This window comes from Haemaphysalis longicornis, unplaced genomic scaffold (assembly GCF_048455015.1).
Source record: "Haemaphysalis longicornis isolate Haplotype H1 unplaced genomic scaffold, Haemaphysalis longicornis Haplotype H1 scaffold_12, whole genome shotgun sequence".
In the NCBI taxonomy this organism is placed as follows: domain Eukaryota; kingdom Metazoa; phylum Arthropoda; class Arachnida; order Ixodida; family Ixodidae; genus Haemaphysalis; species Haemaphysalis longicornis.
In genome coordinates this window covers 35,882,268-35,906,593 of record NW_027526225.1, presented here as the reverse complement: position 1 = coordinate 35,906,593, position 24,326 = coordinate 35,882,268, and the positions used below count along the sequence as shown (strand labels likewise).

The window sequence follows — 24,326 nt, the reverse complement described above, 5'->3', positions numbered from 1 at the left end:
AGGGTAGTTGGGAAGTTAGCGGAGTTAGCGCACGCTACCAAGATTATGCACAGACGGGCTAACACCCCTAAGAGAAACGTATGGCTCTCTAGTAAGCACCCCAACCAAGGTCGTGTGGGTCACGAGGTAGGCATTGAGTTCTCCGGGAGTAGCCAAAGTACTAACTTCAGAGGAGAGCGCAAGCGCAGACGGTCAAATAAGGCAAAAGCGAAGAGACCGTGCGAGTCTCGCAAAGTACAGAGAAAGTTTGCAATAAAGAAAGACTGGATACAGGGTTCGGGTCATATGTCAGTGAGACATGAGAATATTGATGATGGTTCGAATAGAGATGCCAGTTGTTGGTAAGTGTGCTCAATGGAAGAGACGGAAGAAGGTGACGATGAAGACATAGCTTAGCAAGCCTGATGGAAAACATGGACTTGACTTGCAAAGGAATAGGGCCCAAAATGGTTACGAATAAGTGGTGTGTTGTGGTACAGCATAGATATTTTAGTATAGTGGAAAGGCAAGTTAATTTAGGGGTATGAACTGTAGAGATAAAAGGAGTAGCTGGAAAGTGCGAAGAGATGAGCGAAGGAGGAAAAATGTATATTGTGCCTAATGAGAAGGAATGTTGTTGAATAACAAATCATTGATGTGTTTGATTTTGGTGTTGTGTTAGAGCAGGTGGTATGAGTATATCGGTGTTCGAGAAAGTGATGTGTCAGCAATAGAAGAGGTTAACGTTGTGTGAACACAACGTGTATGGTCTGTGGGGAGGAGTGAACTACAGATGAGTGTTAAAAAAGTGACGGTAAGGTGAGGTGTAAACTGCAAAGTGCAATGAGAGAAGTGAGCAGTGGTGGTGAACAGTGGGCTCATCGAAGTGAGCAAGGGTTGTGGAAGAAGGGGACATCGGCGGCCAAGATATGCAGTTTTTGAGGAAAAACTCTTAGAGCCGGTGGGAGGGGTAATTGTCATGCGTCAGAGCACCCCCTGAGAGTGGAGGCATCAAAACCCCCTAAAAATAAAAAAAAAAGAACCCACGGCAATTTGAATGTACCAGGAGCGCAACAATAAGCTACCGCCAGACCCTAAACCGGGGGCATCATGGTCAAACATGGCAGCGCGCTGGCCAGCCATTTAGAGAACGCCGCGCAGGAGACCAGTGGCGTGATGACCATATATGGACCGAAATGGAAAAGGAAAGAAGCCAATGAGAGTGCGCCACGAGAGAGCCCAGAGGGGATAAAAGCGGGGCGTAGAATGAGAAGGTAGAGCAAGAAAAGGTAGGCAAGGAACGAGGAAACGGCAGGAGCCCGTGAGCTTCAAAGAACGAACCAGGAGGACGTGGTTAAGCCAACGACTATGCCTACCAAACCTTGCCGGAGCGAGCCGTCATCGTATCGGCTGCGGCATCCTAGGCGCACCACAAATCTGTGTCTTCGTGGCCCCAGCAGCGGCGGTCGGGCACCTTCTGCCAACATCTACGCTCCGTCGACCTTCGTTTCGACGGCTCCGAAAGGCTACCGTCGTGCCGAGGCCTACCTGGACCTCCAGCAGCAGCGGCTACCAGGTGGCAGCCACAGAGGAAACGTTACGACGAGCGCAGCCCACGCCGGTCAAGGAGCCATCGCACGCATCGAACACCGGCATCGAAGCAAGACAAGGACGGCTACCACAGGGTCGGAGCCATAGAGTTTCAGGCTAATGTATACTAGAGGGAAATCTGGCGCTGCATTCGCGGGCCGCCATGGGCCGCGCCATTGCAGCTAGCGACGTTCCTCGCCTCCTTGTCTTGGTTGTTGTTGTTGTTGTTGTTGTTGATCCTGATAATTAATGGCGCATACCCAATCAGGGGAACGGCCAAACAACAGAGGATTGTAAAAATGAATAGTACTCTTATCAATTCACGACACGCCTAGGAAGGATAATTTATATCAGTTGGTTTTGAGAAAAAAAAAAAAAAAACTGGAAAATTAAAGCGAGGATGACCAATCTCAATCATAAAGAGAATCGTTTAGAATTTTCAATGTAGCGCAGGAGAGCAGAGCATACATCCCGGCGGCAAAACCCCGTTTCGGATGCCCCGAACGATAGTATAGCCGGCCCTGTTAGTGATATCCCCAAACTGCAAAGCGGCACCTCCAGGGACTGACGTCTCAGTCGGGAAAAACGTCGGCATGTCAACAGGTAGTGTTCGACAGACTCGTCTTCGTTGCAATAGCTGCACAGAGCTGTTGGCGCCAGACGAGACCTGTGCAAGTACCTATTTAACTGGGGTACTCGACAACGTAAGGCTGTGATAACCACCTCTAAGTTGCGTGAAGGGCACCATTCAGGTTTCCATGAGAATTTAAGATGATTAAATTCACTTAATGACAGTAAAACCGATTCTTGCTGTTCTCGGAGTTTCAGCATCCTACGGTACCTAGCTGCTGTTATTAATGGTGTCGGCTCTACGACGTCTACTACAGGACCTGAAAGTGCTATCCTTGCTAGAGAGTCGGCTGTCTCGTTGAATGTGATCCCCGCATGACCAGGAACCCAAAGAAGGTTAATTTCAGTGAAGTGAGGTGGCAGGAGTGACCGAAACGTCCGCAGAAGAGGAGTGTCTTTAGGGGAAGAAAGGGCTAAGCATACAGAAAAAGAATCAGAAATTATGATTGGAGATGTAATTTCTGATTCTTTACCCACATGGCTTCTTTTTCGTCTTGAAGCCAAAAGGGGTAACATTGTTTTTTTGTTCATCTCCCATGAAGCTTCTAAAGAATCCCTGGAAAATCAATCTTTATGGAGCTTTAATTGTTTAGTAACAGAACGAATTCGAATAATTTTCTGCAGTAATAATGTTGCATTTTTGCAGCCAAAGCCAGCTTTTCAGCCTGTTCGTGACCCATGCCAAGGACAAGTGGAACGTGCCTGCCCGGTATATGAAGGCACGCTCGCTGAAGCGCGGCTCCCCTAGACAGTGGCGCCAGATTTCCCTCTAGTATGTATTAGTATAAAACTCTATGGTCGCAGCCACGCAAGGGTGCGACACGTCAGCGCGGACGACCGGGGTAGGCCAGTCCAATAGGGGTGCAGTCGTAATGCATGAGTTGGGCGTTGTGGTAGTGGAGAGGTCACCTAGAAGGTGCTTGTTTAAGTGGATTAGTATTAATGGTGTAGGACTTTATTGCAGAGACATAAATTTTGCTTTGAATGACATTTTGGGATTTTTGTTGGGGATTTGAGTGTTTATTGGCTGAGTGCAACTGATTTATTAAGCGGTTTGCTTTAGGCTTTCTTCGTGTGAATTAAATGTGCGTTTTGTCAAACGCGGCAATGGCTTTCTTGCGTCCTTCTCTCTGAAATGGTCAAGACAACCTACCATCCGTTCGTCGACTGTCCGCTGCAGAAACGACACGCTGTTCACTAACCACATGGGCATCCGTTGCTATTGGTAATCTCTGTAGTGTGTTTTGAATGCCGTCTTGTATTTGTCACGTTGGTGCACTTCGATTTGCCAATACGCTGTCGTCATGTCTATGACAGTGAAAAATTTGGCGCATCCGTGTTCTGACAGAGTTTCAGCGATGTTATGTGACGGGTACGGGTCCACGTGAGTGACACAATTTAACTCGCGGTAGTCGGCCGCGAAGTGGTAACAGCCATTTCGCTTTTTTATGAGCAATGCCACGGTACCCCATGGCGACGTCGAGTGCTTAATGATCCACCCTTCTAAAAGCTCGTTCACCCAGCAATCCATGGATTCTCTTTTTGACGGTATTCCGTATGCAGTACGGCAGACAGGGCTGACGGCTCCGATGGGAATCCTGTGCTTTATCGCTTATACACCAGGCTATTACCATAGAGAGACAAACACCGCTTGCGACCACCAAAACAGAACCGCTTGCTAGGTATGCTGACATTCCCAATTACTACCGTCAAGGCCGAAGAACGTTCCCGACTCCGCCCTCCCAGTTAACAAGAGCAGAAGCCACCACCCTTCGAAGAATACAGACAAATACTTACCCCCACAGAATCCTACTCCATGCAATTTACCCAACCCAATACCCGTCTACCTGCAGTTTCTGTCCAACGCCCGGTACACTGTACCACCAGATTTGGGAGTGCCAGAAGACCCCAGGCCTTGCCCCAATAACCTCCCCCTTCTACAAGCAGTCGGCGAACCGCCTGACGAGTCCGGAACTTGGGATCCAGCCTGAACTGGTGAAGAGGTCCTGGACCGCCAGCCGAGCTCAGGGTATCTCGGAATAGGGGAGCCTCCCACTGGGCGGGTGCCCTAACATCTGCACCAGCTTGACAAATAAAGATTTATTCCTCATAATCGTCATCATCACCTCACAGTGGCCGACGATACTGCTAGAGGTAGAGAAAGTCGCGCCTAACTTGGGAATACCGTTGTTCGGGAATGTGCGAGATCTTAAACAGGTCCTGCACCTCGGCCCGCTCTATACGCCTGCAAACAGCCTCATCGGAATGCTTCTCCGCCATAATAGCTGGTATTCAGGTGCAGATCGATTTATTCTTTGGAATTTTTATTTTCTGTAGCGTGGTATTTACAATACGAACAGGTACTCAGCCATTTTTCGCCATGGTGGCTAAGCTATGCCCGCCCGCGACTCCAGACACCTCAAAAACACTGCTCGCAACAATTCCAAATTTCCCCTTGGCAAGTTCACAGGCTACTTCGCCCTCCAAAACGCATTCGCTTAGTGCCCGCAGCAGTGTCACTTCGATGAGGTGGAGTGACGCCGCATCGTAGACATGTATCCGTCGGCTAATGTCTGAACTAGACACTACACTTTTTTACACCCTTTCAGCCAAAACGGTGTAGCATAAGTAGAAAAAGGGTGTTGGGAGTCCTTTACACCCTTTTCTTGAATCTTAACACCCTTTTTCTTGCTCTACACCCTTTGTGTGTGAAAAAAGGGTGTTGATCAACTTCAACACAGTTGGTTTTTCTGAAGGTGTTCAATTGTTCATTGAATAAGGCCGTGCATACACGTATAATTGCACGTTAAAGAACAAGACATCCGCTCATACCATCCTCTACTCGTAATAAATATCCAAAAGCAAAAAAAAAAGACTGTTCGTCTGCAATGATCGCTCGTTTCCACATACGGTGTGTGCCATGCCCCGAGTTCATCTTTGGGACGTAAAATATCAATTTGAACATTTAAATTAAAAAAAGACCACAGTTGTGTAGCAAGAAGGGTGTTGAACGACGGCAACATGCTTGGCTTTCGGTAGGGTGTTGAAAAAATTATTCAGTTGCAAAGAAAGAACAGCGCAGCTGCGGGTCCACATAGTTTCTTCCGGTGTCGCTAAGTTTTGCTACGTTTTCTAGGATTTGCGATATTCTTGGTAAGGATTAGCTCTCAGGGGTGAGGCCAAGTTTTACCTGATTTTACTAGGCTGTTCCAGTGTGGCCCCCACACTCGCAGAGGATCCAAGAAGCAAAAAGGCTAGGTCGACCCTCAACTATGCTGTTTCTCGAGCCTTGCACCACCATTGATGCTGCGCTAATTCTTTTTGCGCTTAATTATGCGCTGAAATAACTTTGAAATGGTGTAGTAAGAGGTGCGTATACGCTTGCGCCTTCTGTGATAACACTCGAACAATCTACAAAGCGGGCTTCAGTGGTATAATACCTTATCTGCGGTGGTGCACCCTTTACAAGGGGCGCAGTTCATTTTTTGTCTTTTTTTGCTAACGCCACCGAACCTAGCTCAAAATTAAACAGCTGCACTTGTAATAAATTATGCCAATTTATGTTCTGTGAAACATCGTGAGGTACAAAATATTCTCCAGTTTTAGAAAATGTTCTGTCCACCCGTGTAAACGGGTATGAAATACCTCCAAAGTTGGAGGTCTCCTATACCCTTTTTCTTACACCATTTATCTTTACATCCTTTTTCTTAGTTGCGAACGCCCTAATTCGCAGCATTACACCATTTTAAGAAAAAGGGTGTTAAAATAATAAACACCCTTCTTTAAGGGTGTTGAGGTGGCGTTGAATATTTGCCTGGTACTAATAAAATTTTATGAACTATTGAATATAAAAACTACCTCTCGATTAAAAAGTGTTTTGCCAATCCGCATGCTGATTTGTATACGTTTAGATTAAAATGCATAATTTGGAAATTAGCGCTAAAATATCCTATTTTTTTACACGTCCACCCACTCTATCGGAGGACGTTTCTCTGCTTCCTATAAAAGCATGAAGAGCAGATGTATTTCTAAGTATGATATGTACTCGCTGTCCCCAAGCATACAGTTGGTTTTCTTGGTCAATAGATTAGATGGTCAGTTGTGACTTATGCATGAAAAATGTGTCTGTATGTGATGCTGCGCTCTCGGCCCATCCACACCGTCACGCGTAGCTCCGCTTCCCACACCCTTATTTTAGGGTGTTCACACCAGCACCCTTCTTCATCTTTACACCCTTCTGTAGCCAAAACACCTTTTAAAGGTGCTCACCATGGTACAAGATTGTTACACCCTTTTCGGCCTAAAAGTGTTTTAAAGGAAGTTTCGTGTGCAGGCTCCCCTCGTTTCCAGTTGGTGATAGGCACTTTAACACCATCAATTTTCAAAACACCCTGGCTCAAAAACAAATCTACCTTCTCCTCAATGACAATGTTTTTGTGCAATCAAGCCTGCCCCAGGGAGCACAACATTTTGCGGTGCAGACAAAGAACGTCGGGATGACGTTACGACCGTCTAGCGTTGCAGGTACTTCGCAGCAGGATACTTCCTAAAGGGCGTCACCGGTGATTCCGACGGGGTGGACCGTTTTGCTTCCTGGCTTAAATTGTTCTTGCCACCCTGGCGACCAGCTAATTCAGTGCACTTTCTCCCATAAGGCTAACTTTGAATCCCTCGATTTCAAGGAACTCAAGAGCCTAATCATAGCGCGCAGTTACGCGGCCAAATAAAATTGGGTTCGTTTCGCCCTAGATGTTTATTCTTAGACTTGCAATGCCCCCTGCGCTTTCCTCATCGAGCTCTTGGAGATAATGAGGGGGTGCATTTAGTGTCCATGGTCCTGTGCCGCTCCCACTTCGGCATTAATATTGGGGCGTCCCCAGTACGTCCTCCGTTGCCTGTTTTGGGGCGGTGCATGCCGCAAAGAACCTCTGGATTCGTGGCCGTACTCGCCACAATTATAGCATTCCGGCACCTCCACCCGCTGTCCCAAGTGCTGCTGATTAGCTGCATCTGCTTATTCTGTAGTTCAGTTGTGGCTTCCAAAAGGCGTTCTACAATCTATAACCGCAAGCTTAGTTCCTTCGTTTCACTTTCGGTTTCCTGAACGCTCCGAATCGCTGTGTGACTGCTGCTTACAGCCCGCCCGTTCCTTGCATCCTTGCCCGTTCCTTCGACAGATTTGTCAAAGGCCTCTGGGTCGCGCAATAAAGTAAACATCCAACGGCATCATGTAAACCATTCAGAAACTGGGTGCGCAGTAGCTCGTTCAATAGCGCTTTGCGAGGTTCGCTCTTGGAGGGGAACTCTGGACCCTCATACTCAGCTACGGCGGCGCTGCCCAGACGCAGAGCGGGTTCGCAAACGACTGCACGTACACCTTCACATCTTGCGAAGTTCGACGTACAACTTCGTGTCTTGCCTGACATGCAAAATGTTTGTAACTTTACGCCTTTTGGGTCCGTTTCGAATGGCTCAGGCGCCAGTGCTTGCAAGTCAATTTCTTGAAGAAGGGCTTGCGTTCGGGCTAGTTGGTATTCCATAACGTGCATCTTAAGCGCATAAAAATCATACGGACGCAGAAGACAAGGAAGCCATTGTCTTCTGTGTGCGTGTGATTTTTATGCGCTTAAGATGAGCGTCAATGAATTTCGTGGTGGCAGCGACGGCTTAGTTCTGCCTCTCAGAGTCATACGTGGCTCCAACCATCTTGCATAGCGGCATCCCCAGACGTTGTGCATCCGTCCATCCGCCTAAGCGGCCTCCCTATTTTAAACATTCAGAAAATCCTGCACACTGCCCCCCTCCCCCCCGTGCCATCTCCTGCGAAAGAGAGGATCACTTTCCTCTGCGCCATGATATTTGACCCTAATACGCTCGTTGGAGCGCCTGTAGCCACGATTACTCGTTTCCGCTCTGCCGTGAAGGCGAAGTCTTAGTTCCTGAAATCCGTGATTTCAATAAAGTGGATCCACCGCTTTCACCACTGTGACGCCCCCGATAAGGGGATGATGGCTTTACGCTGAGCACTGCGTGGGTCCATATTGCCTCGTTGGGTCGGCGGTGGTCACTGCTGTTCCGGGGTCGGTGCTCATCGCGACCAGCACCATCATTAGTGGCGGCTAGGACTTCATTGTACATGTTCTCATCACTTTGCTCATTCGCGTCGCCACCCTGTCTTTGCCCTGGCCCCGACCGGGACGGTCGTCCTCCGCCGGGGGGGTGATGTCACGGAACACCTGTCAATGCCCCGTCGCGCCATAACCCGTCACCGAAGACGACGAAGAGGGTGCGGCTGGCCCGAGCGACCATGGCCGCTTGTAAATAGATCGCATCGCTCTGCGGCAACATCTTGTAAATACACCACTTCATCGTCGCCCATGGTTCGCCTCATCATTGTCCTTCCGCCACGTAACAATATGCAGTCGAGAAAAAAAGAGGCAACACAGGTTTGGCTACAGAAACAATTTCATTAGCAATAAAGTTGGGCTGGTGACGACGTGCTCAACCGGTAGGATAGTGTGACTCGTAAGAGCTGGCCAGGGAGGGGATTAACGCTGGACCTCGGGGACGGTGTCTCTCGTTCTAGGGCCGGGATGCACGAGGTTTGCTTGCTCTGCTGTTCGTGAAGGTCAGGTCTCTCAATCTAGGGCGCGCTGGTATCTACTCAGGCTGCAGGGCCGCGGGGGCGAACTCAAGGTGCTCCTGCGGGCTCACTCGTTTGCGTAGGTGGGTACGAGTCAGGCGGCTATACAGGCATCTCCATCGGAGAGGCTGGTGTCGAGAGAGTGATCGAGGGCGTGCGGTCCTTAGGCCGTCCGCCAGAGGGTGGAGGAAAGATAGAGCTGGGTGGTGGTTCGGACAACTAACGTCTGGCCGGTCGTTGCGCGCTCCTTGCACGCTCCTCACGCCTCCACCGGCTGCGGTAGGGTGATTTGATTGATTGATTGTAGGGGTTAACGCGCCGACGCAGCTCAGGCGATGAGGCGCGCCGTGGTGGAGGGCTCCGGATTAATTTTGTCCACCTGGGGATCTTTAACGTGCGCCGAAATATCGTAAACACGGGCGTTTTTGCTTTTAGCCTCCATTAGAAAAGCGGCCGCCGCGGCCGGGAATCGAACCCGCGACCTTGTGCTCATCAGCGCAACGCCTTAGCCACTGAGCCACCGCGGCGGTTTGCGGTAGGGTCAGCATGGGAATGCCTCCCAAGGGCTGTCTTTGCTTGAACGCGGGGTGGACGCGCGTAGGCTCGTATGGGTTTCGGTGCATGCCGTCGGCTGCCGTTATCAATGTCTGAACGTCTCAAGGCAGGCATCTAAGGCTTGTATGTCCGAACTCTCTACCAGGGTTAAACAATTTACTGTTTGTTGTTTTAAGCGCGCTTTACAGCCGAAAGGGGGTGCAAGAGCAGCGCTGTTACGCATTATTCGTTCAACATTTGTATTCATCACCTCTTCTCAGGAAGCAGTTATCCTTAAAATTAAAACGGCCGGTGAAAATAATTTGCTTCTGTTAAACTACAGTGTGAAAAGTGTCTTACATGGGCATTGCTAAAGTCAGCCTTAAATATTTATTACTCTTTTATTTGTTTTAAAACTTATATCAAATTTCACTGGTTTGTAGGACGAAGAAGAGCATGTTGGGTACCATTACAGTAGCTGCCGACGGTTATCATGCGGTTTTAGAAGTTAGAGAAAATCCAGGTAAGTAAATGAACAATATTCGTATTTAAAGTTCCCAATATTATTAACACCAGTTCTTTTGCATTGTTTAGTACAAATATCTGAGAGCGTCGTCAAAACGACTCATACTTTCGTTCTACAGCTCGTGGTTTTTTACCCAGAATAGTGACTTTGAAAGAAAAAAGAAAACAATAAAACTCATGACGTTGTGCTTCGGGGTTTCACTTTTACGTTGAAATTGTTAAATGTATGCATTTTTACTTTTCTAGGAGTTCTGAGGGTGATTTTTTAATATGATTCAACGTTCGTATTTATTGCCATCAAAAGCATAAACCTGAATACGCGTATTTATCTTTGCCATTTACGTGCCGGAAGGTTGGGAGAATAAGGGGAATATATTTGAGCTAGTCATGATTTTGGATTAATACTGCGAAATATTAATACGAAAAAAACTCCCCCTCCCCTCGCGGGAACCCTTGTATAGATGAGACGCATAGGGGGTTCATGTTGCAGCGTTGGACAGCGGAGGAACGGCGCTGGAACGATGCAGCGGAGCGGCGCGGGCACCGCGTTTTATAGCGCGCATAACGGTGAGGGGACGCGCCGGCGCCAGTGCGTCTGCCGCGGCTATGACGCAACACAATCCAACACAATCCACTTTAATCCAATCCAATCCAAATCCAATCCAAGCCAAGCCAAGCCAACCCAAGCCAAGCCAGGCCAATCCAAGCCAATCCAATCGAATCCAATCCAATGCCCCTCGCGAGACAGTGTTCGCTATCGGAGAGGAGAAGGGGTGAGTGGCGGAGAGCACAGCTGGCGTGGCGAGGAGAATGGGGAGGGGCGGACGCCGACGACGCCGGATGCAGAGACAAGGCGGGTGCAGGAGATGCGGTCGCATCTAAAACCATGTCTCCTGTATAGTTTACTTCTGTGTTTCGGTAACAGTGTCGGGCTGTGCCAGGATATGTTAGTTGTACTTGAAACGGAAAGGGTTTGTTCGTGTCCTTATGTTGTAGGCCCCACATACAATCTCATTTCATAGAAAAATGGTGTGGCCTTGCGGTCACTTTCGTAGACTACTTAAAGGAGCCATGAACACAAAATACAAGTTGGATTTATTAGAAAGACTGCTTAGTCCCAATAACAATGATACCAATATCATCGCAATCTTCGAACAAATAACGGAGATTTGAAAGAAAACGCGTGAAGCAGTCGCGACCCCCTAGCCAATTTCCCGCAGCTTTTCTATGGCGTCACGGAATCTTGTTAGTGCGATTGGCGGCCGCCTAACTGACCTGTCGCGATGACACATGACTGGACGTCGGTAATGAGGCCTCTAGTTCCATTTGACCGCATCACTTGAATGCTAACGTACAGTTAACGCACTGAAAATTATGTTTTATTGTTGAGCCGTACGACGCCATTCTTGCTCATAACACGTCACTGTGGCGCAAAATTTGAAAGTTTTTAAATACTTCTAGCTTTTTTTTTTCGTTAAAAACATCTTTTGTGACTATAATGGAGCGGAGTGAGTTACTCAATTCTAGTTCTTTCAAATCAAACAAAGTTGTATTTTCTCTTCATGGCTCCTTTAAATGCTTTCTACCTAAATCTATGTTGCCAGAAACAGTACAGTTCACAAAATGTGAGCCGAGCAATTGCCGTGACATTCAATTTGCCAACTCCCTTCCGCACACGTTACTTCATTGCCTGCTCTTACGCCGCTTGTGTTTTTTTTAGTTTTATTGAGGAGCATAAATTTGCTGCACTAAGACGTTAATTTCTGTAAGAAGCTTGTTTTCTTATTCATTGCGCTACATCTGGTAGGGGTGCTGCTTACATGCTCCGTGGGCCCCTCCAAGTCGCTAAGAAAGCCGATCTCGTGGCAGCCGCGGGGAGCAAGTTTTTAAACTTGAATTTGGAATACTCAACCAGAAAGGTATAAGAGAAGTCGTCGTTACTGGCCTCATGATCAAAGAAGCCGCTTCTAGTCCTGAAGGAGTTCTTGTAGCCGGCATAATTTGGAGAACCCTTGGTGATGACTTGCAAGAGTGTCAGAGCAGGTACAGAGTGCCTGTTGTTCGAACAGATGCGACGATGGAGAAACACTTCGGCAGATGTTGTGGCCTACGCGGTTATGGCATACGCATCAGCATGACCTAAGCGGATGTTTTTCTGTGGCCCTGGCCCACCTTTATGCCATCACCAGGAGGATCCCTATCGTTGTCCGCTACAGCCCTCTCGACTACCTCCTGTTGGACTCTAAACTTCGAGCAAGACCTACGTACGGCGAACACCCAATCGTCCTCCTCTGTACTACTACTGCGGAGAAGCTGGTTACATTTACCATCGTTGCCTTAAAAATATATTCGGTCTGGGTGGCTTCTCTGTCAGTGCACCCCGACCACATAGGCCAGAGAACACGCGAACGAGATTGACGAATACCTATCCGAGGCGGGCAGCCGCCCCCCGCGCTTTAACGCTTCACCGTCGCCATAAGCAATCGAGGTCGTTTATCTGCCGCACCAACACTATTTTGCATGTGGAAGGTCCCCTAGTCCACGTACGGAAAACTAAAAGCATCAGGTTTTAAAGGTTAAGGTACACACAGCGAGAAAAAGTACTCATAGTTAGCACTCATTAACTAAGTTATCACGAGCGAAAGGAACGGGTATGGACACATTGTTCCGTAAAAGATTTTATTTTCTGAAGATTTCACAAACTCCGTCTCGGAACATGTATTCTACGATTGGATTCAGATTTTGGTTTGCCAGAAGGGCACGCACGGACAGCTCGTCCGGCGCACAATCGATGTCGAGACTCAAGGACCAAGCGTCGCAAAGCAGCCTTTAAATTCAGGTGGAGACAAAGTGGCCAAGAGATGAGATGACGCAGCCGTTGCTTATCCTCAGAGGTTGATTGATTGATTGAGTGATTGATTGTATAGTTTAACGCGCCAACGCAACTTAGACAATGAGGCGCGCCGTAGTGGAGGGCTCCGGACTAATTTTGACCACCTGGGGATCTTTAACGTTCGTCGAAATCTCGTGCACAGGGGCATTTTCGCTTTTCGCCTAGATCAGAAAATCGGCCCCCGCGGCCGGGAATCTAATCCGCGACCTCGTGCTCAGCAGCCTAAAGCCTTCGCAACTGAGCCACCGCGACGGGTACCCCCAGAGCCACCACTGCGGTATAGCACAATTGCCACATGCGGGGAGGGAAAGTAATTAAAAGAGGTTTTGTTAAAACATTGCGATTTTAGTTTCATTTATTATAAATAGCCTCCCTTATAACTGGGTCACGGGCATGTCATGCAACCAATCAATGCATTGACTTATCCCGGCAACTGAAAAAACAAGCCCCGTGGCTAAGGCGTTGCGCTGCTGAGCATGAAGTCGCGGGTTCGATTCCCGGCCGCGGCGGCCGCTTTTCTGATGGAGGCGAAAAGCAAAAACGCCCGTGTGTACGAGATTTCGGCGCACGTTAAAGATCCCCAGGTGGTCAAAATTAATCCGGAGCCCTCCACTACGGCGCGCCTCATCGCCTGCGTTGCGTCGGCGCGTTAAACCCCACAATCAATCAAATAAAAAAAACAAGCCCCGTTTCACTGACAATGCTAACAGCGAAGCTGCCTCCCGTTCCCCAACCGCAAGAATAAGGTTCATATAACTTCTGAAAGCTAACACAACGACTTCCTTGCGCGCCAAGCCATTTTTGCTGTGTTCCACTGCTCGCACTATCTGCGGGATAGTTTCGTTAGTTTTGACTAAGAGCACTGCCCCGGCAGACGCCGCGAGCGCTTTTTCTGGTTTTCACGGCGTATTTCTGATTAGCTATATTGCAAAAATCAAGCTGCAATGTATTTGTATCTAAGAGAACAATTACATATCACTTATGTGCGATTGTCCTGGCATAAATATGCTTAATGTTTTTTTCTATACGATGTTCGTAAGTGTAAACATTGCCACCAGATTTAGTGGTTTAAGAAAGCTTTTCATATATTAGCGGTAGGTTAAACCATTCTCTTAACTTGCTGTAAATGGACTTGGCGCTTCCTCTTCTCCTCGTTAAGGTATGCTCTCTCCAAATGTCGATGCTTTCGCCGAGATAAATGTCCGATGAAACTCTTGCAGAACAACAGTTGCGCTGTTAAGTTGGAAGTACGCGCGACTAGGCAAAGTTGGAGCTGACTAATTGACCTTGTTCTGCGACAAAACACTTGTATTTACGACCAAATAATGTAGGCGCCTAAGATGGTGGCTGCTATTTGTCTTCAGGCGTCAACAGAAACTACTGGGGATAGTATGCGGCAGTGGCAGTAACCGGCTGTGGATAGCAGCGATAGAGAAACAACTAAAAATGGTTTTGGAAGCGAGTTTACCATAAGGAATTCTTACAGCTTTTTATACGGACACAGCTCTTTTATCACTGCTTCAGCACGGGATCATTTTCGTTACAAAATACAAAGCCATTTGCATACTTGTAAAGCCTTTATTCCAAGTGACACGTACTGCTTGATTTTTTAAAAAAAGTTGTTGTCTTTTTTTGGTTCCATATAAAATGTGTTTCCAGCATTAAGAATAAACTATCAGCTCCCTTCACGGTTCTTCCGCGCATTATCCTGTTTTAATATTGCTATATAATTTTTTACAAAATCTTGAAATAACAAGCGCGCACGAACATCATTGCGCCGTGATTTGAAGTGAAGCAGAAACAATGGCAACTATTCACCAACTGGCCCAGCGAGAAGTTCTTTTAAACTTCATTGTAGACGTGCCTGCTGATCGCTCCTGCCAGGTATCTTCCTCAAAGGCTTGGAACTGTCATACAATGAGCGAATAGCTCCCAGCGGATTTGGAGACAAAAGTATGTTGTAGGGGCTACTAATGCTACAGTCACTTTTGTTGGAAGACCTACCAAACTTTATTTGCATACACGTTGACTTTGATATGGGCTGCCCTCCTGGATTAGTAACTATGTGAAAGTAAGGTTATATATGAACATCAGCTGGCTTATTAGTTTATTAATGACAATGTGCGAAGATAATTCAAAAATTAGTCGACCTTGCTTAGCGAAGAATACCTACTGAGCCCTTGTTTTGGACAAAGCTTTAAAACAAAACGTTGACGTTGCATGTTTTGTACAAAACATATGAGGGGCGGCTTGAAGTATAGTCCACTACCGGCCGTGATTTCGTTTGTGGCTGATGGTGGTACTAATGCATAGCTGTGTTCGAAGGGAAGTTCGTCATGCCCTTTTGCTAAACAGAACATGAAAATCTGAATTAAAGAAAAATATTGCCACCTACTATTTACCGAAACCCCTCTACCGCCCCCCCCCCTCCATCCACCATTGAGTGAATAGAAGGCGATTCAAGAATCAAGATTCAAGAATCAAGATTCAAGAATCATCTCGATTAAAGAATCAACTCGAGCAACTTCCACTGCCGGTAGTTCGTGCGTGTACTTGGGGCATGCAACGACACCCCGTGTATACGACGCCGCGCGTATACACGGGAGCATGTAACGACACACCTCTTTAGAGCGCAGAGCCGTTAATCATGAGTTGTACGGTTCAGCCGTCAGCCGGAACGTCTGCGATTATGCGCGTGCTCAGCTCAGACAATTTTTTTCCCCGCTCAAGAAGGCAAATTTACAATTAACCGCTAAGGTTTAGTAGTTAACAATCTGCTCTGCCTAACATGCTTGATTGGGGATATTTTGCTTGAAAGAACCCAAACTGAACTTCACAACTACTTACATGCCGAAAATTGCTTTTTTTGGGGGGGGGGCGGGGAATGAGCAATTTCCCCTGTGATCAATAATAGTCAAGGGATCGAAAATGTTTGTTGCGGAAAACAATATTGAAAAATTATGAATAATGTGCACAGAAAATTCTCGTTCGAAAAATGCGAACGTAGTATTCACGGATTCTCTTCAGATTTAGAGAGATATATAAACACAAGAGCGAGGATAGGCGAAGAAAAATTGGTCACCAACCCGCCCTGCGAAAGTGGATGTCCAGCAAACCTGTTGTAAACCGCTACAAATGGTGATGGAGGAGGGTATGAAATGTTTCTCGTAGTTTCAGCGGGCTTGTAACTCGCGCTGGTGTACTGTTACTAGATAAGGGTACAGAGTATTGGCACTCTTTTCTCCTGTTGTTCCGTGGCGCCGCCGCCGTGTTCATGAGCGCCGGCATGGGTGGTTCATGGGTGCCATCATTTTGTTGCTTGTGCATTTTAATCGGTCAACTATGGTAGGCTTAGCTTGCCCTCCCTGCTGTTCGGCTAAGCGCCACTAACGCCATTTTGAATGCGATTCAAAGACAGCGCGTGTAATAGTTTCAGAAGCAGAGGTGGTTCGGATTCTCTGACGGTAAAGGCTGGGTCCTGCCTGGCCTGACAAATGCGCACGGCGTCTTGGGCAAGAACGCCCCCATTTAGTGACACTAGTCCTGCCTAGCCTTCAAAGATAATCTGCAAACATAATATTAAGCTGGAGCACATGGTAAGGGTCCTATTGTTCACAGGCGACTTATCATCCATAAGGGGGTTTAGATGCTTCTTTTGGGGTTTACTTAAACGGGCCCTGAAAGATGTTTGAGCAATACATGGGTGTTCGCAATTTCAGACAAATTAATCTGCTGGTAATCACCTCCTTCAAAAATTTTGTTAAAGCGAGGAGTATTAGTGGAAGTTATGGCAAATCAAAACATCGCCTTTTCGCCCGCGCCGCGATTCTCCCTCGTTTTGTTCACCTCCTCGCACCGCGCGAGCGTGACTGCCCATGATGCTTCGCTTGTCAGGGATGTCTGCAAGACATTCAGTGGCGCGCATTGTCTGCTTCTGCGATATTCTGCGCCTCAGGATCGGTTTGGGACAGGACCGCCTGCGTTTCGGCGTTCCGTTTGGAAGGTTTGTTTGGTCGTGTTGCTAATAAATGCTGCACTCCACTCATGGCTGCACAAGCTGCACGTACACGCACTGTAAAAAGTAATTGGAAACAGTCTCGTATTTTTACAGGCGTTTCTTCTTAGGAAAACTGCCTGGCTGCATTGGGGTGCGTTTATGAGTCCTCCCTAATGGAAAAGAACTTCCTGCAAACCGTTAATGGCGGGCATAATGACCGTGATGCAAATATTTTGTAATATTCACAAATCATTCTTCCTGTTACTGTTGGCGGCACCCGTACATGCGTTCCCAATCGACGTCGGTTTATATGTTGCTCAATTGGCCGCTCGTTCCCGGCAATGCGAGCTAGGCCGTGTTGTGGTGAGGCCATGTACGCGCGTACACAGGAGGTTGAAGTATTCCATTCCGTTATTCCGATCGGTTTCAAACATTTCTCAAACCTGTCTCTGCGATCGCCGTGCTCCGGTCGAGGAGGCTGGCTTGGAGTTGGACCGACAGAGCAAGAAACTCTTTTGAGCGCCCGAGCGCTCGATGCCCCCGCTTACCCCGGACGCCCAGACAGACCACATAAAACCGGCCTCTAGCTGAGCCTCCTTCAGAAGCACCAAGCGCCGTCTCAAATATCGAGCAAAAGTGGCTGCCTGGCTAGGCCTACGTATAAACGCTGGGCTAGGCGTCGCTGAGGACCTGACGTTCAGGAACGGTGGACGAGCCCGACTACGCATGCGCCAACTAGACATCAAAAGACAAGGAAAGCAACTTTTTTGCCAGGTGTCACGTCATGGTTTAAGAAAAATGGCGGCTGTTGTACGGGTACCTCGCTGCGCTCTTCTGGCCGTGATTTTAAATGCAGAGCATTTCTTTAACTTACGATGTCACCCGTTCTAGGCGTCCGTAGTAGTCCGCATCGCTCGCAGGTGCGCCCTCTCGGCGCGATCGTGGCGTGATAAAGGCGGGTGTCGGCGAGGCTGGAACGCGCTCATCGCCGCGCTCTCTCGTCAGCCCCGCTCCTCCTCGCCTACTCTCCGCTCGCATCGAGCGCTCTCTCCGCGGTCGGTTCGCGCCCAACAGGTGGGGGCGCGCGCGTCGCGGGATCAACAACATCTGTGACGTGATCGTGACGTCAGGACCGCGCGCGCGTGGCGCGATCGTGGCGTGATAAAGGCGGGTATCGGCGAGGCTGGAACGCACTCATCGCCGCGCTCTCTCGTCAGCAGTTGCCACAAGTGCAACAACATTAACGTAACGCAAACTACTTAACGTTGTGCTGCCCCGGAAATGCTCTGCATTTGATCGTGCCCCTCGCGAGGGGGATGTTTCTTCCATCAGGAAAACGGCTACCGCTGGCGGGAATCGAACCCGTGTCCTCGGGCACAGCGTTTCTTCCACCCGTCGTCTTGTCATCATTCACTCAGTTAGGACGGTGACGCTGCTGAGCCCAGAAACGGCCGCCAAAGGTCTGCGCCCAAAAATAACAGCTTCAATATAATTTTTAGCGTATCAGGTGGTCTCAACAAATGTGCGCAGGGTTGATTTGCAGAAGCGAGCAGTGAAGCATGAGGTGCAGCTCGCGCTTTGTTGTCGCCGCTGCCAAATGCCTATGACAGCCAGCAGTAGTTCCTCTATAGCTTGGTAGTGGCGCGTCACTGCATCAGGCGCTGCAGACCACGAACGCCGCTGACACAATCCGCCTCCTGGTTCTGGGTGTCCGCTATCGTTTCGCGTCTGAGAAAGCGCGCTGCTGCTTAGCGTATCGGGTGGTCTCTACACCTGTGCGCAGGGTTGATTAGCAGAAACGAGGAGAGAAGCGCGAGTTGCTGCTCGCACTTTTTGTCTGCCATTGCAGTGGTGCATAGGTGTTTGGCTTGCGATTGTAATAAGGGCGCTCTCGAAGAACTTCTGGAGAGCACTCACGGTGGTGTGCCGCGTGTGATTGGGACGTTGAGTGTGTGCCGCCGCCTAATTTGCGCGTAGTACGTTGCGACGATGACCACGGGCGTTCTGCATCAGTTCTGCCGCCTCGATTTGCGGGAGTGACGAGTGTGCTCGCGACAAACTTCTGCTCTGCATTTTATTAGAGCACCGTGTTGAGGCCGCTGGGCGTTTCGTCTACGACGTGCGAGTGCGCGTATGTATTTAACTTCAAACGGCGCTACTATCGCGGCTAGCCGCGAACGATCGTTCGCACGAATCTCTTGTGGCACACCACATGGTCGTTGACTAAGAAATAAATGCGTCCAACTTGCATAATGAACACCTTACGGCATTTTTAACTTTCATTCATAAAATTATTTGTATAAACTGATTATACACTTATACTGAAGTGAACAGGCAGTATATTTGAAGGTGTGTGATCATTCACAACTTATAATACTTTGTGAATAGTTTTTGATATTCGATTTCCAGCTCTGTTTAAAATACGTACCTGACATTTACAAATAGTAGAGCAACGAATGTTTGCTCTTTCACAAGACTTGCAAGCTTCACTACATGGTCAGACCATCGCCTGTCAGACCTTACGGGTTGCTTTTTCTGCATGACACCGAAGCCGTGCTAAAAGCCCAATGTAGAAGCCTTGCCCCAAACAAGTGTTCGCTAACTGTGGTGTATAATAGGTCTAGTGGAACAATACGAGAGCAAAATTTATAATCTAAAATAGGTTTTCTGTAAATATAATAGCACGAGTGAGAAATCAAGTGTCATTGCTGGCTTGTTGGTGAGGTCTCACCAGCAACTAGCATGCTCAGCCTCCTTTCAATGATTGAGGGGGGGGGGACTGCTGCCAATCACATTAAATGTACCTAATATGCATATTGTGTTCACAGTATTTTGAAGAACCCATATTTATCCATAGCAATGTATGGAAAAATTCTTGTGGCACTGCTTTGCGTGTCTATTTTTTATTTTCTCTGTGGCATTAAATTTTTTTCATGTCAAGCACAAGTACCTGAAATGTGTCTAGTTCTGACTGCCTAAGCTGTCTTTTTTATGTAGTTATGTTTTATAAAATATAGAAACACTAAAGCAGAAATAGTGTGGTTTGAAAATGTTCAATTCGCAGCCAGCTTTTCCTACTCGTATTCAGAAATATTTTATTCAATTCACAGCCAAGTTTAACTTCTTGTGTTCAATTCAAACGCAAAGTTGATAATCACACACCTCTAAATATATTTACCAATGGTAAGTTGTCCTCACCTGGAGGCAGTGGAGCAGGCGCAACCACGTGAACCTTCTGGCAGGTGCAAAAAGGCAAATAAATAAGGCCAGGAGGAGCAGCCAGCCCTTCCTAACAATCAGTCGCAGCATCAAGAAGACATGAAAACAGGTATGCTCTAAGATCTGACCTCAGTAGAGGACACAGCGCAAAATTACATAAATAAACAACTTCAAGAAGCCATAATGCGTATCTCTATGAGCGTAGAAGCAATTCGCAAAGCACGTCAGGGGAATAAACAGAACAAAGCCTCTAGATTTTGCACGTCGGAAGTCAACATAAACGAAGCTCTGCTAACTCACCGCTCGACCCGCCGTGCCACCCCGTACGCTAAAACCAACTCAGATGTCTGGACACCCAACCCAACTTCTTCTTAAGATGGTCCCCCACAATAAACAAACAGACCTGATGACAGTCCTACAATAGAAATGCCATGGGCTCAGGGCGAAGATGGGGGAACTTAAACAAACAGGCCTGATGACAGTCCTACAATGTAACTGCCATGGGTTCAGGGCGAAGATTGGAGAAATTCAGCAATATATCACAAATTTAGACCCGCAAACAGACATAATAGCTCTGCAGGAGATCAATGGCAAAACTCACCTTCCTGGCTACACCACCTACGCAGACGGTTTAGGAAAAGCAACAGCAACCTTAATCAACAATAATATAGCAGCAACGCCACATCTCGCGGCTCAGAAAGGCTGTGAGCGCACATTGGTTGAAACTCACTCCCGTGCTACAAGAAAAACGCAATCTGTTTATCTTGAACGTGTATTGCTGACCTTCTACTAAACAGACTGGCCTACAAGACACGATCCAAGAAACCCTAAACCTAACCACGGACCAACCAGTTCTCATCCTTGGGGACTTTAATGCCCCTCCTCAGATGTGGGACTACAAGTACAATTCAAGGCAAGACGACAGTTAGCCCATATTATGGACCAGAATGGGATTACTTTACTAAACGATCCCCATGTCCCCACCAGACTAGGCACCAGTACAGCGAGAGACACAACTCCAGACTTCTAACTACTGGCTGGGTTCCTCGACGTTACTTGGGTCAATACGGAAACCAATCTTGGCTCAGACCACGACATCCTTCGAATAACTATTAAAGGACCAAGCTACTAGACCCATATTGGCTGGGCCAGGCTTATCAACTGGGACCGATTTAGGGAAGCTCAAGCTGCGAAAAAATTAATCCGAACACATCCTATGACACCTGGGTCACAGAAACAATGGAAGACCTCAAACGGCGTACTCAATCAATCGCAACCACATACTCCACTCCGTACGCGGACTCTCGCCTACTACCCCTTTGGGATGCCAGACGCAGCCTCACGACACGATTTAAAAAGTGACGACATTACCGAAAGGTACGCAAACAAACGACGGACATCAACAAGGAAGCAGCTGAATATGCTATGTCACTGTGTAAAGAGAATTGGATTCACCTATGCGATGGCCTACAGGGGACCCTGTCTACCTGAAAGACCTGGACGCTCTTTCGTCATCTCATCGACCCCTTGACTAGCAAGATGTGAGACCAACCGCAACATGGCCCGCACTATCAACAACCACAGAGGAAGCACCGATCAGCGTCTACAAGACCTACAGAGCAGATATCTCAAAATAGACCAAACCTACCACCCTGCATTGTACACCTAACCCACATCTAGACCAACCTATTGAACTTCATGAACTACGATCAGCAATATCCGAAAGCAAGAAAAAGAGTGCATCGGGGCCGGACGGCATCACCTATAAACTACTTAATAACCTAGGAGACCAAGCTCTCGAAATTCTACTTCAGCACTTCAACGAATTTTAGGCCACCGGGAAACTCCCCGTCCAGTGGAAGGCAGCAGAAGTAAGATTCTTCCCGAAACCCGTCTAGTCACCTCATATCAGAAACCTGCGACCAATCTCTCTCACATCCTGCGTGGGGAAGATCATAGAACGAATAGTACTCAAGCGCCTGCAAAAGTACCTAGACAAAACTTAACGAATTCCCAACACAATGTTTGGCTTCCGGAAACACCTCAGCACTCAAGATGTTCTTCTGCAACTCAAAGAAGAGGTGTTTAACCCAGCCATGCAATGCTCCCCTACAGCGGTACTAGCTCTGGACTTAAAAGGAGCGTTCGACAACGTTGCCCATGGGACCATCCTCAAGAACCTGAACAACACAGGGTGTAGTCAGAGGACCAACGACTATATAACCGACTTCCTCTCAGACCACACAGCAACACTCCAAATAGCTGACGTCGCCTCCAGTCCTGTCATCCTAGGGAGTTGCGGCATGGCTCAAGGATCTGTCTAATCCACTTTTTTTTATTAAATAATGCCCTACTTGGTCTCCCTCGGCCAGTAAACATAACCTAAAACATGCCCTCTATGCCAATGATATAACCCTCTGGACGGGCATGGTTTCAATAGGAGGGATGCAGGACACACTACAACAAGCAACAGATGCCGTCAGCCAGTATGCGAAAAAGTGCGGCCTCACCTGCTCACCCGAAAAGTCTGAGCTATTGATTGTGCAGCCTTGTAGGAACAAAAGGAGCCAGAAGATGTCTACGTCGTCTTGGAGGGACATACAATCAAGCCCTTCCAATGCCTCCACATTCAAGCCGATGGTAAAAGTAACGTCGCTATCCTACGCCTGACGAAAACCACTGAACAGGTCATTGACATGATACGCCGAGTGGGAAATAGACATGAAGGACTGAAGGAAACAGGCGCCCTTCGCCTTGTTCAGGCATTTTTGCTCGCGAGAATCCCCTACATCATAGCGTATTTGATTTTAAGCAAGAAAGACGGCGACAAAATTAACACCTTCACAGGGAAAGCAACAAAGCACGCCCAGAGCATTCCCATGAGCACAGGCTAGTGAGAATTGGCCTGCACAATATGCTGGACGAGTTAGTGGAAGGCCATCTCTCCAGCCAAAAGTCAATACTAGCCAAGACTCAAGCGGGAAGAAAAGTCCTCGAGAAAATAAAATGGGCGTTCGACACTGCAAACCAAGAATAGAATTTCCTGTCCATTGGACAGCGCAAGCCACTTAACATCTTCTACCCAAGAATATTCACCTCGTTCACCACACAGGCCGGCGGGCCGCAAGAGCTAAAGCCTGGAAGAAGGTATATGGAACAGACCAAAACAAGGTCTATACTGACGCAGCAGCTCTGCCTGGACGAAAGAACAATATAGCAATAGTGACAACCAAGCACGATCTGGTCACAAGTCCTAATGCAAAAACAAGTTCAACAAAAGAATTAGCATCTCGCTGGCGCTTACGCAGACCACCGCCCATACAATAATCACGGACTCTCAAGTAGCGTACCGAAGTTACCAATTGGGATGGGTGGCCCCTCTAGCACGTCGGATATTATGAAGTTAGTCCCCCAACCGAAAGGTGCAAATTGTGAGGACGCCGGCCCACCCTTACATGGAGGGCAACGAATTTGCTCACCAACAGGTCAGCGTACCGACCAACCAGGCCCTAGAGAGTACGGTAGAGCCTATCCCACTCACTACATTCCAGAATATTACTCAGCACTACTGGCTTAGTAGGAGAACATTCCCACTCGCACATCCAAGCCTCTCAAAGGATAAAAAAAATAACTCTGCGACGACTTCTTCAATCAAATACACGTCCTCATACCACCCGACCTAACCTATTGTACCCAAGCGGATATTCAGCCGGATGCAAATTCTGCCAGCAGTCAGGGGCACTCAGGCACATTATTGTAGAATGCAAAGTTACGCCAGGTATGCGGGCCCCTAATATTCCCTTTCCCCCACCCCCAGGAGCAGTGGGAGACACTGGTGTCTAGGCCCTCCCTCCCGGATCAGCTCATACTCAAGACGGCCAATAGATTCCCGTGATTGGGGAACCACTCCCGCATGATCTTATGATCAATGCTCCTAATAAAAGTTGTTCTCTCTCTCTGTCTCCTTGTACCAACAAAAACACTCAGCTGCCATTGGCATCACTGCTGGAGAGTGAAAACTGACAAGAAAAGCCTCATCACTGCCTAATTTCACTTTGAAGTTGTAGTAGTACTTTGTGCTGTTTGACAAGCGACAACTTATTTGTGGTAAGATTGATGCAGACAAGGCCTGAGTCTTGCTAAACACAGAAGAAATGAATTTGAAAGCATTGCACATCATAAGATCTATTGCTAAAAGCACCAACTGAAGTACAATATTTTCCTGCTACATGTGAGAGCACACGTGAACTGTTCAGCATATGTTGAATACATGGCGTTATTCCAGCTTGAACGTGCCACAGAAGGGACAATTTTCA

The 24,326-nt window shown here is 47.8% G+C and overlaps 1 long non-coding RNA gene across 1 annotated transcript in view; it reads left to right on the top strand.

Annotated features, from left to right (window-relative positions):
* Positions 1-24,326, top strand: part of LOC144161920 (uncharacterized) — a 94,566-nt gene that overhangs the window by 19,517 nt on the left and 50,723 nt on the right. The window contains exon 2 of the long non-coding RNA XR_013320531.1: positions 9,820-9,899. This is a non-coding gene — a long non-coding RNA (uncharacterized LOC144161920). The remainder of the gene's footprint in view (positions 1-9,819; positions 9,900-24,326) is intronic.